The sequence below is a fragment of the Cervus elaphus genome, chromosome 4 (genome assembly GCF_910594005.1).
Source record: "Cervus elaphus chromosome 4, mCerEla1.1, whole genome shotgun sequence".
In the NCBI taxonomy this organism is placed as follows: Eukaryota; Metazoa; Chordata; class Mammalia; order Artiodactyla; family Cervidae; genus Cervus; species Cervus elaphus.
Window position 1 is genome coordinate 7,996,106 of NC_057818.1, and position 12,113 is coordinate 8,008,218.

Genomic DNA, 12,113 nt, shown 5'->3' on the forward strand with positions numbered 1-12,113 from the left:
TACTGCTGAGCCTCTAGGGAAGCCCTCATACAGACCTCACACTGGTCAGAATGGCTGTCACTAAAAATGCTGGGAAAGCTGTGAAGAAAAGAGAACCCTCCTACACTGCTGGAGGGAATGTAAGCTTGTTCAATCGCTATGGAAAACTGTACGGAGGTAAAACCAGAAACAGAGTTACTACACGATCCAGCAATCCCACTCCTGGGCATATATCCAGACAAAACTATAAATCAAAAAGACACACACACCCCTATGCTCAGAGCAGCACTGTTTACAGTAGCCAAGACATGGCAACAACCTAAATGTTCATGGACAGAAGAATGGATAGAGAGTCTATGGCCATGTATTAGAAAAAGTAGGATTTGGACCCGTCTGTGAATTTCAGCTAAAATGTAACACTTGGCATTACAGCTGCTGAACTGGTACCATTATTGTTTCTGGGGCCTGATGCCTTTGGGGGTACCAGGTGCCAGGCACAGGGTTTCTCCAGAAATGGGAAACAGGGTTGAGATTAAGATGTGGGAGATTCAATTTAATTTGAATGTCAGCAAAGCAACAAATCATTTTTTTTACAAGCAATCCCACACAAAAATAGGATATACTTACACTAAGTCAGCCATCATTTATCTGAAATTCTGATTTAACTGGGTGTCTTTTTGTTTGCTAAATATGGCCCCTCGGGGCAGGCAGGATCTTTTCTCTCTCAAGGGTTACAGGGTCTGAACCTGACCCCACGCCCCCATCCCCTGGGTCCTCTCTGTGGCCCTGGCCACAGATGAAATCTCTTCCTGTCACTTCCGGTCGCCCTGACCATGCTGGCCACAGGCCGGCGAGATCTGGACACCAGATTCCTGTAGGTCTGGCTTCGCACTCCACGCCGCTGCTCATAGCCCTGTTGTGGTTTGTCACCCTGCCCAAGGCTGGGTCCACAGCGCTGACCCGCTGAAACGCGGAAGGTTGAGTCTGGTTTTCTGGTTTGCAGCTCCTGACTTTGTATTCCCTGTCCTACCAGATTCTCCCCGCACGGCCTCTCAAATTCTGCTGAGCTGGAGTCTCTGCACAGGTGCCCCGTGCTGCTAGGTCAGGTGCAGCAAGTGAAAGCTGTCTGGTCACGCTTAAGGAGTCGTGTCACCAACCTTCCTGCTTTGCTTGGGACTGTGGGGCTTCCGGGGACGTGAGACTGTGCACGCTAAAAGTGGTGCGGTCCAGGACAAACCAGGATGAGCTGGTCACCCCACTGCTGAGGCTGTTGGTGGCCTTCTCAGGGCTGTTGTTGGCAGGGAACAAACCTCCAATGTTCAGATTCTAGGTCATTGAATGATGGCGTTGGGTGGATGAAAGTAAATTCCAGATTCTAACAAACAGCCTGTTATTCCACCAATGAACCATCACCTCCACCAAGAAGCCCTCCTGGATCATTCTGTCCAGGATCATGTCGGGACGCTGATCATGTCTTTCATAGTATGGCTCACCATCGGTCATCACGTATTTGTGTTTGGGCTGCTGGCCTGCTGTCTGTCCTCCCCAGTAGCCAGTACACTAGTGAGGGCCACCCCCAAGTTTACTGCTGAAATCCCCAGAACTTGGAACAGCCCCAAGCACATCATGGCTGCTCCAAACACATCTACTGTCTGAACTAATGGATAAGCGGGGGCCTTGCCATGCCAGGGGCGAGGGCGGTAAGGAAATGCTAATGAAGATGCTCAGCCCCTGTGCTAAAGCATTGGAAGGTGAGACTGGTGATTAAACAATGATGCCAGCACGTGGAAGGCTGATGGAGGTGTGAGGTCTGGGAGCGGGCTGGGGTTGAAGCAACACCAGGAAGGCTCAGCAAGGGATTTACCCAAATTATTCTTTTAGATTGATCGTCAAGGATGGCCCTGGACTCCCTCCTCTCTTTTTGGCAAAAGACATCGAAGGCCAGTGGGGCAATGGGATGGTTCAGGACCCCACCTGGTGGGCATGAGTCGAGGAAGACCATATATAGAGCTTGACATGGCTGGGTTGCCTTTTAAAGCCAAAGATGCCTAGATCCAGGAGTATTTTAACAACGCCATGAAGACTGGGAGACAGTCTTCCTGGTTCCACGTGGTTTTCCCCTTCCTCACATCTCCCGTCCCCCTTCCCTGTTGTCTGCCTGCTGCCCTGGTGGCATTCAGGATCATAGCTCCCCAAGCAGGGCTTGAACCCGTGCCCCCTGCAGTGGAAGGGCTGAGCCCTAACCACTGGACCGCCAGGGCATTCCCTGCCCGGAGCCATTCTGACAAAGCTCCCCACCCACTCTGACCCCCACCACGACTCCACCTGCCCGCTCTGCCCACTCATCGTCCCTCTCTTCCACCTGAACAAGAAACCCCTGTCCTCCGTGTGCTGGGAAGCAGTGGGCACACCTACCTAATTATACTGATGTGTGAATGACTACTTTTGGTTTTCTCAATTTTACAAAGGGGTTGTCTGCTTTGTAAGAAGAAATCACTTACCTGTCTGAATCTCCCTTTGCCTTACAGTGTCTTACCCTACAGATTTCACCAAACTCACCATCTAGCCCTCTTATCTCATGGCCCTGGATTCCAAAAACACACTGACCCCTCACATAGATACCCATAAAAAATGGCCATGAAAAACAAAGTTTGAGTCCTCTTTGCTTGTTTGGTTTGGTTAGCCAAGGAGTCTTGTCTTGGGCATGTATTTAACTATTTTAGCATACTCTTCAGTTTGCTGGTAAGAGGGGGAAGTGGGGGGGGGAAGGAAGAGTAACATGAAAATTGGATAGGAATCTAATTTCCAGCAAGAAATGGTTAATTTTTAAGTGGGTTTCAGTGGGTTTTGTGGGACATCAGTTGATGCTGACATGTAGAAAATAGTCAGTAGGGGGTGGAATTGCATCCAGGGATTTAGCATCTGAACTTGACCCGAGGAAATGCCAAAGAGTAAAGGTTACCCAATGGACGTGAGTTTGAGCAAACTCCAGAGATACTGGAGGATAGGGAAGCCTGGTGTGCTGCAGTCCATGGGGTTGCAGAGTCAGACATGACTTAGCAACTGAACAGGAACAAAAGGCTACCCAAATTGGCAGTTCTTTATGTTCATCCACCTACCTATCCATCTACACATCTCTTTATACATCCATCTACCCACCCGTTCATCCATCTACACATCCATCCATCCATCCATCCATCCATCCACCTTTCAATAATTTTGACTCCTGACTCTGTACCAGGTACTGTTTTAACCTCCCAGATGTCTCTTGTTCCAATGGAACTCACATTTTGTGGACAGGAGCCAGAGTAAACAAACACTCCAAATCAATCAATAAAGAAGAAAACATCAGCATCAGCTACTGATACAGTGTTACACCACAAAAATACACCACGATGATGGGATAGAGAGCAATGGAGAGGTGGGAGAGAGGACCGTGGGAGAACAGGTGATCAGGGAGGGCCTCCCTGAGGTGGTGACATTTTGACTGGACCAGGAATAATATTCAGAAAGTGTGTCCTAAGAATAGTTTAAGAAGAAAAAGGCATCTGGAAATAAATGGCATATTGATGGGGAAAAGAAAAATGAATAGGGAAGAGAGGATGAACCTATGATTTTTTCATTCTAGAAGTGAACCCCACAGGCACAAAAAAGACACCTCCACTTCCTCTCTGCCAATCCCACTGGCTTGGGTGTGCATCCTAGGAAACTTGCTTTTCCTCCAGGCTTGCCCAGGGGAACCCAGTGTGATTTGGTAAGTGATACAGTAACTGACTCTTCTTTGCTGAGCTTTGTGAAATTAGGCACTTGGTAAACCAGCATCACAGGGCAGGGAAGAGGGTTTTTGCCAGAACAGCCCAAAACAGTCCATGCAAACAGTTCCTAAGGCACCACTCCTCAGGACCATGGAAGCAACAGTGGACATCTGCAAACTGCTTGGCGTCCTTGCCACCGTCAACTGACCCTCACTAGCAGCAGTGGGAACAAACCCACGTTCCCAGAGAGGCTTGTGCCTTAAAAATAATAGTTTTATCCAGACACGCCTTAACTAACTCCCATTTGTGTTTTACACCAAAAATATATAATTTTTAGAAATGGAAGGTGGGGGTGGTGTTTTAGCACACCCAGATCCAACGTGTATTCTTTAAAATGATTTTAACTTAGACAACAGCCACCGCCTGTAAAATTCAAGAATGAAATAACACTCCTTACATTCTGTTTCTCGCCAAGTTATGCTTATAACGTTGGATACTCAAAGGACATGGTTTCCCAATAGTTCTTGCTTTACTCACCCAATTTGGGGACACAGTTGTGCTAATCTCAATGTCTCCTAATATGCAATGACTGCTTTTTATTTGTTTAGTCTGTCCCTTGGGAAACCTCAAAGGAGGTTCAGCCCTGTGCCTGGATTAATTATTGTCTTATTTGGATCATAAAACAATTGGACTTTTTGTTAAATGCACTGGGATAACTTTTTTTTTAAAACGTTAATTATGGTTAAGACAAGCAGAGTTACATATAAAGGGTTAAGAAGAGAGAGATAAAATGATAAGATGTTATCTGGTCATAAATTTTGCTTTTTATAATAAAGTAATTTTCTCTTCCTTGCAGTCTAATATGATACAGGATCTGAAATAATAACTTTATTTCAGATAGCCCGAATTCTCCCACTTGTTTTAGCTCTCTAATTTCTGACATGATTCCCCTGGTTTTACAAGTATTTTTAATAGGGTAGATGTTCCAGATTCTTCTACACAGTCAAATCCTTTCATAATCAGAGACTTGTTTTTCCACAGGAATTTAATTCCCTCTGCAGAATTGTAAGACGGGTCGGACTGATCTGGTTTACATTTTCTGACATGTTTTCCCTCCCCTGAAGATTAACTTAACTATCGCTTGGCTCTTTTTCAATCCTTTTCATCTCGTTTTCACTTAAAAATATATATATCTTCTGATTTCATTCAGTAGGGTATCTTACACTGTTTTCTGAAGATGGGGATTTGAGCTCTGGGAACATGGTTTGATCCTGCCAAGTGTTATTCACTTGAATTCTACATGATGTTCAGATTGTCTGAAATTAATACAAGTCCAAGATTAAAAAAAAAATCACCAACATTCAACCTGAGGTGTTGACTGTCTCTATTAAAATATGTGGTCAATCCATAAACTTTTACCTAAAAAGTCAGTTGTATCAGACATTTATCATTAGGTATACAATGCCCTGAGTTTGGTAAGGAAATTAGAACATTTTTTTTTTAATTTACCCTGAATTCTCTTAATTCCCTTCTTAAGATGACTCACTCTTTTGCATTTCTTGGGATTCAGCTAAAAAAAAAGTCTCCTCTTTGGAGGTACAGTTGGTCTCTTTATTACTCCCTTCTTCCACCATACAGCTAATGCAACTTGGAATTTTTTCATTTTTTCTTTGGTTCTATCTTTGCCACTGTTTCATGATCTGTGAGTCAAGTAACATAATTGTTTACAGTGCTTGCTTACCGCACCTAGCCCAGTACCTGACACAAATCAGATGCTTAGTAAATGTTTGGTAAATTAATTTTTTAAAAATGCAGGGTCCAGAGTGGGCACTTTTCCCCTCGACTCTCTGATCTGGCTCCCTACCTGAGCTGAATCAGCCAGTCCCCAGCATCGTCCTGTCATTCTGTTTCCAGAAAGTGATGAACACTGCTCTCCCGCCGCCCTTTTTGAAGGCGGTGTTTCCACCTCTCTGGCCAGATTTGTCCAGAGATGTTCCCTCCCAGGGGAGGGGCTCCTCCAGCTCCGGGGCCCCCAGGTCCCTCCTCCCCTTTGGTCAGGCCTCAACACCGGGCAGTCGGTACAGATTTCTCGGGGCTGTGTGATCCTTGCAGAGGAGGCCATCCAAAGGAAAGAGAGTTGCAGGTCCACTCCCCATCGCCATTCGGTGCTGTATATGTCAGGCCATCAGCAGAAAGCAGCGAGACTCACAGTCACGGCTCAGGCTGTCTCCAAGTCGCTGAACTCCGGTGGACAAGTCACCTCGCCTCTTTGGCCCTCTTTGGCTCTGGCAATTAATAAATTGCCAGGATGAGGGGATGAGACTAAATACACTCTATATTCTTTCTCTATGCTGCTGCAGCATTTTGCAACTGCTGAGATTATATCCAGGGGCCTCATTTCTTTTCCAGCTGGGAATCAGTCATCAGTCTGGTGGGTGGAGAAGACTGTGTTTCGGAATGGTGGGGACAGCTAAAGCGCATAACTCTGTGAGGGTGAGCGTCAGGTCTGAGGTTTCTGAACAATGTGTGCCTATTCATAGAGAGTCTACGGTCCCACCCAGCAGTCCTGCTGACCGCATCAACCGAATAAGACACTAGTTTGTGAAATCCGTTAAGTCTGTGTCGATTTCATGAGCTGGGGTTACCAGCCCGTCTCTTACAGCTTGTTAGAGTGGCCTGGCTTTATTCGGGTGACTAACCACCCGGTCTGCCTGGGATGGCGTGGGAGTCCCAGGACTTAAGAGGTTCACTGTGAACACCAGCACAGTCCTAAGCAAACTGGTGACTGGTGAGCCTAACTCTAATAATGTGCGTGATTATAGTGGTAACACCATCATCATCAACACCATCAGTGATTTAAGTGTCCGCAATTCAGGAAGTGCAGGAGATGCAGGAGACGAGGGTTTGACCCCTGGGTCAGAAAGATCCCCTGGACCTGGGCATGGCAACCCACTCCAGCATTTGTGCCTGGAGAACCACCTGGACAGAGGAGCCTGGACGGCTACAGTCCATGGGGTCACACAGAGTCAGACACTATTGAAGCAACTGAGTATGCACACATGCACACACCATGTCTCACATTTTCCTAGTACTTTACTTGTATCATCTGATCTGCACAATAACCCTGATGATATTAGAATCATCCCATTTCACAGATGACAAGACTGAGACTCAGAGAGGTGATACAGATTTCTGAAGGTCACAAGGCCAGTGAGTAATAACACAAGCATTCTAAACCCTGATCAGCCTGAACTTCCACCTTGCGTCAAAATCAGAAATCTGAAAACCAACTGGGAGTTTTATGACATTAGGGAATTATTGTTAACTGTGTCTACGGATGATAATGTTATTGTGGGTTTTTTTTAAAGTCTTTGTCTTTTAGAGATGTGTTCAGGAACATACACTGATGAGGGGAAAAAAAGTAACACCCATGTCAACAAATTTTATCAGGCTCAAATCCCCGATGACCTCCATGAGTGCAAATGCCCAGGATCACAAGGGCAGAGAAAGCACCCAAACCAGGGGCCAGTGGCGGCTCTGACCCCAACACACTGGTGGGGTGGGGGGTATCACTGCCACCTCCTCCTTCTAAATGAAGGAGCTGGGCTTGATGACCCCCACTCCCCACCCAGGTGAGTGATTTTCAGGCTGAGTGGCAGTTACCCGGGTCTGGCGGGCCAGTGTTCTGCGCTGTGGTTCTTCAGTTGACTGTAGACCTTGCCTACACTACCTGCTCCCATTTACCTGGGTTTAGACATAATTTTCATCACAAGTATTTTACTTTTTTCCCTATGAGAAAGTGCTTGATATTCTAGCTACTTAGTGTGTGTTTATTTAGCAGTGAAACCTTTTCTTCAAACAAAATATTCCCCAGGAGCCAAACTTTATGAAACCTTTCGAGAGAGTTGCTCTGGTTTACAGGAGATCCAAGAGCCCCCAAAATAGTATCCTTTGGAAGCCTACTGGTCTATACCATCCTAGCCAGCAGAAGTCTAACAATATTGAAAGGAACATTCAGGAAATGCAATAATTATGTCTCTGTAAAGCATGATCAGGAAACCTTTCCTGGAAAGGGCTAAATAGAGCATGTTCTGGGTGTTTGAGAGTCCTTTGGACTGCAAGGAGATCCAACCAGTCAATCCTAAAGGACATCGGTCTTGAATATTCATTGGAAGGACTGATGCTGAAGCTGAAGCTCCAATCCTTTGGCCACCTGATGCAAAGAACTGACTCATTGGAAAAGACTCTGATCCTGGGAAAGATTGAAGGAGAAGGGGACAATAGAGGATGAGATGGTTGGATGGCATCACTGCCATCCAGAATGCCTCCATTCTGCCTTGGTAGGAATGGATGTGCATAGACCCAAATGTGAATTTCCTGTACTTCCCGTGTCTTCTCTCCACACCCCAACCATTTAAACCTGAAAAACTATGCCTAGCTGGTCAGCAGGCTCCTTCGGGGACACCAGCCGTGGTTTACCAATCCCGCCCTGCAGCCTCCGACATGAGGCTTTTCACGCAACATGAAAAGATGTGAACAGCCTGGTTTGGGTTCTTGCCCCTGAGCGTTACTATTTGCAAGTTTGTGGGAAAGTTACAGGAGCTCTGTAAGTCTTGGTTGCGGGGGAGGGGCGGTTAAAAATAAAACCTATGGGGCAGGGGGTATGGGGGAGTCTCTCTGTACTTTCTACTCAGTTATGCAGTGACCCTAAAATGCTCTAAGAGATCATGGCTGTTTTAAAAGAAAGTAACGAAAGCCGACTTTGTGAGTTTCTTGCATGGATTCAATAGGATAGTAACAGCTCTTAGCATGTGGTGGGCACTCTTAGCTGTAATGATCCGGCCCTCATGGAAACTAGGGAGCTCTCCTCTTGATCTTGTTCCTGATTAACTTTCCAAAAACCATGACCACAGCGAAACAGCAAGCCTTAGAACTTGGATCCTGGGCTTATTTGGACAGAATGCACTGACCTCGAATCTGCGTGGATGAAACTCACATATTTACCCCCCTCCTCCTGTTTCCTGACTGCCTGTTACCGGCGGCTTTGCCTTTCTTCTGCAACTTTTCCCGAAGATCTGGCCAGGGTTCACTTAAATGCCGTTGATCACTCTTACCTTCAATTCCTGCCCTAGTTTCTCCCATCTTGGCGGTATGATCTATATATAATTCCTTCCCCGTCCCCCCTCTAACCACCTCCTGGGGGAGGTTGGGGGGGCGGCCTCCACACCTGGGAGCGTTTTTTCCCTCCTCTTTCATCCTCGGCTCCTCTGAGTTGCCTCTCCTCCCAGCCTCTCTCTTCCTGACTTTGTATCATGGGACACCCTCTGCTCCTAAGGGGGCGTTTTTGACCTGAGAAGGTCTCCCATGTCCTGTTTGGGGGACCTGGGGTCTGGGCAATCATTCCTGCTCTGAGGCTTGTTTAATCGGTTTAGATTTCTTTATATTCTCATCCCCGAAGGACTCTAGGGGTTCTTTTCCTTCCTTCTCTCCTCCGCCCCCATCTAAATGAGTTGCAGAAGGGCTGGCTCCTCATTCTGAATCCCCGGCACATACCTAACCCCAGTCAAGCCCCCTCCCACCTGTCCCAGTGTTGTTGGGGCATCTGCAAAATGCCTCTGCGAGCCTTTTAAAAATAACTGTGCGCTTTGTTTTCCTTTTTGTTTAAAAAATAAAGCACATCATGTATATTTACATTATAAAAGTAATCCACATGCCTTGCTGAAAGCGCAGGCAAGTTGAACAAGGAGAGAAAAATAATCCACTATACCCTTATTCAACATTTAGGAATAATTTTCTACAGAAGAATTTAGACATAGTCCTGTGATTACGATATTGCGTGCTGGTGGAGTCATTTAAGATGGTACCACCAGTATTTTTCTGTTAGTACTCTCTTCGTGAGTGTCACTCTACAACTTCGTAATACTCTGACTAGGGATCACAGCACATTTTATGTAATCGTCCCCACTTTCCTGAACACTTGTTTGCAGTTTTTATCATTATAAATAATACTCCGAGCAACATCTTTGTGCCTAGATGAGTTTTGCTGGATCTTAAGTTACTTATATCTGGTCGACTGCTACAGGTGGAATGAACATCTTGGCAGTGGTTATGTATTTTTAAAGGAAAAGGTTTGCTCAGGGTTTGAATGATGTGGTCACCCCTGAGGTTCTGCTTTTTCTGACTGGTCTAGAATCTCGATCTCTGGATCGCCCTCCCAGAGAGAGCCATCCTGGAGGAATATGCTGTTCAGTTCACCACCTTTACACCAAATCACACTCTCTCCTACTTCTAACCCTTCTAACATCTAACCCTTCTAACTTACTTGCCTGCATGCTGCACCAGACCCACTGAGGACCAACCTGTTTTGGAACTTACATACCAGCTCAACTGTTTATCATTTTGCCTGACCTTTCTGAGTTCATCAACTTGCCTCTGATATATGGCAAAACCTAACTGCTTTGCTTGAAGAAACATTCCAGGGGTGGAACCCTCAAATCAGCTCACTCACCTCTGTGGTACAGCCTTCAAGCTGGTGAGAAGAACTGTGATATTGCCCAGCTAAGGCCAGTGGAACGGACTTCCGGGGTCGTCCAGTGGGTAGGAATCCTTGCAGTGCAGGGGACTTGGGTTCAATCCCTGGTCTGGGAAGATCCCACATGCCTTGGGGCTACGAAGACCATGCCACAACTAAGACAAGATGCAGCCAATAAATTTTTAAAAACTCAAAAAGTATTTCATGACATGTAAGATCAGAAGGACTTCAGGTTGTATACTTCAACTACTGAGCTGCAGCCCGTATGCCACTACTAGAGAGTCTGCTCACTGCAGCAAAGACCCCACGTGCCACAACTAGGACCCAACACAGCCAAATAAAGCAAATAACTAAATATTGAAACATAAAAATAAAGCCTCTGAATAAACCCACTGGAAAAAAAAATAAAATTAAATTAAAAAAAAAAAAATAAATAAAGCCTCTGGGAGATCCAGGGGTCATATTCCTCTGGTCCTGTCTGCCACTGTTTAGTGTTTTTTTGTCCCGAAAACATCTTCCTGAATGTAACCAAGAGCCGAATTATCTCCTGGTCTCTTACATCCAATCAGGTAACTGTGTACACTGGCTCGGGCTTCCCTGTGGCTCAGACAGTAAAGAATCTGCCTGCAATGCAGGACACTTGAGTTCTATCCCTGGGTCAAGAAGATCCCCCTGGAGAAGGGAATGGCAACCCACTTCAGTATTCTCACCTGGAGATTCCCATGGACAGAGGAGGCCTGGAGGGCTACAGTCCATGGGGTCACAGAGTCAGATGAGCACGTCCTGCATATACAGCCCCACTAACGCATCCGCAAGCACACACGCCTGACCGACCTCAGAAGAGTGTGGGCTGACCCCAGTCCAGGAATGGCTGGTCGCCGCTGTCTCTGTTAAATGGCTCAGCTGGCTCTCTGCCGCGGCCTGTGGCGTGCCCTCTGTGGGGACAGGTCCTCAGTCTGGGATCCTGGGGTGCGGTGGATATCAGAAGTGACTCGCCTGCCCTTTCTTCTCATTTTTGGAGATGGTTATCTCCTGTGTCAAGTGACAGCGGCGAAATTCCCTACCTGCCTCCTTTTCAGAACGAATAAAAATCTGATGCATCCAGAAAAATCCGTTTGGAGCCAATCTCCATGCTTTTATAAATCGGGCGTCATTTGCCTCACAGCGATAGCCAACTTGCTTGACTGCCAGAAGGGGCCTTAGAGCTCATCTTCAGAGTTTGTTGGAGATTGTAGCTGGGGGTCACAGACAGCCACTTCTAAACTCTTGACTGATGGGCCGCCCTCAGCCTGGGGACAACAGCATCTGCGACTGTCAGTACAGATCTGGGAGAGATAGCCCAGGCAGGGGAGAGAAGGCAGGCCTAGGTGGCCACAGAGCTGGACTCGGGGCCCACAGACTGCCGGGGGTAAGCTGCGCCCATTTCCTCCTCGAGTGGGAAGCAGGGCAGCGTGCAGGAAGACAGACACGTGTGGCAGCCCTCTGCAGGGGACCTGAGATGATCAACACTGAGAAACGTGACCGTCGGCTAGCTGGATCTCCTGATGAGCGGCAGTGACCCAGAGGAAGATGAGGACAGCAGGTAGCCCCCACCCCAACCTGAAAAGCGTCCATTTCACCCTGTGCTCTACCGCCAAGAACAACGAACTTCAGGCCACTTGATGGCTTATCCAAGGGCATAATAGAACTTAAGCTCAGCCCTCTTGACCCACAGCTAGATGGTTACCCTGCCTGCCACTAATTCAGGCCACCACTTGCCCTCTAGGCAAAGAAGCACCAGTAGCCTACCTGAGCTGAAAGTGAGATAAGTAACAAGCCCTGTCCCCGGCATGGGGACATGGCCCTGG

General features: G+C 46.9%; 1 protein-coding gene across 1 annotated transcript in view; it reads right to left on the reverse strand.

Annotated features, from left to right (window-relative positions):
• Positions 1-12,113, reverse strand: part of MAF (MAF bZIP transcription factor) — a 347,057-nt gene that overhangs the window by 18,672 nt on the left and 316,272 nt on the right. The gene's annotated exons all lie outside the window — the stretch shown is intronic.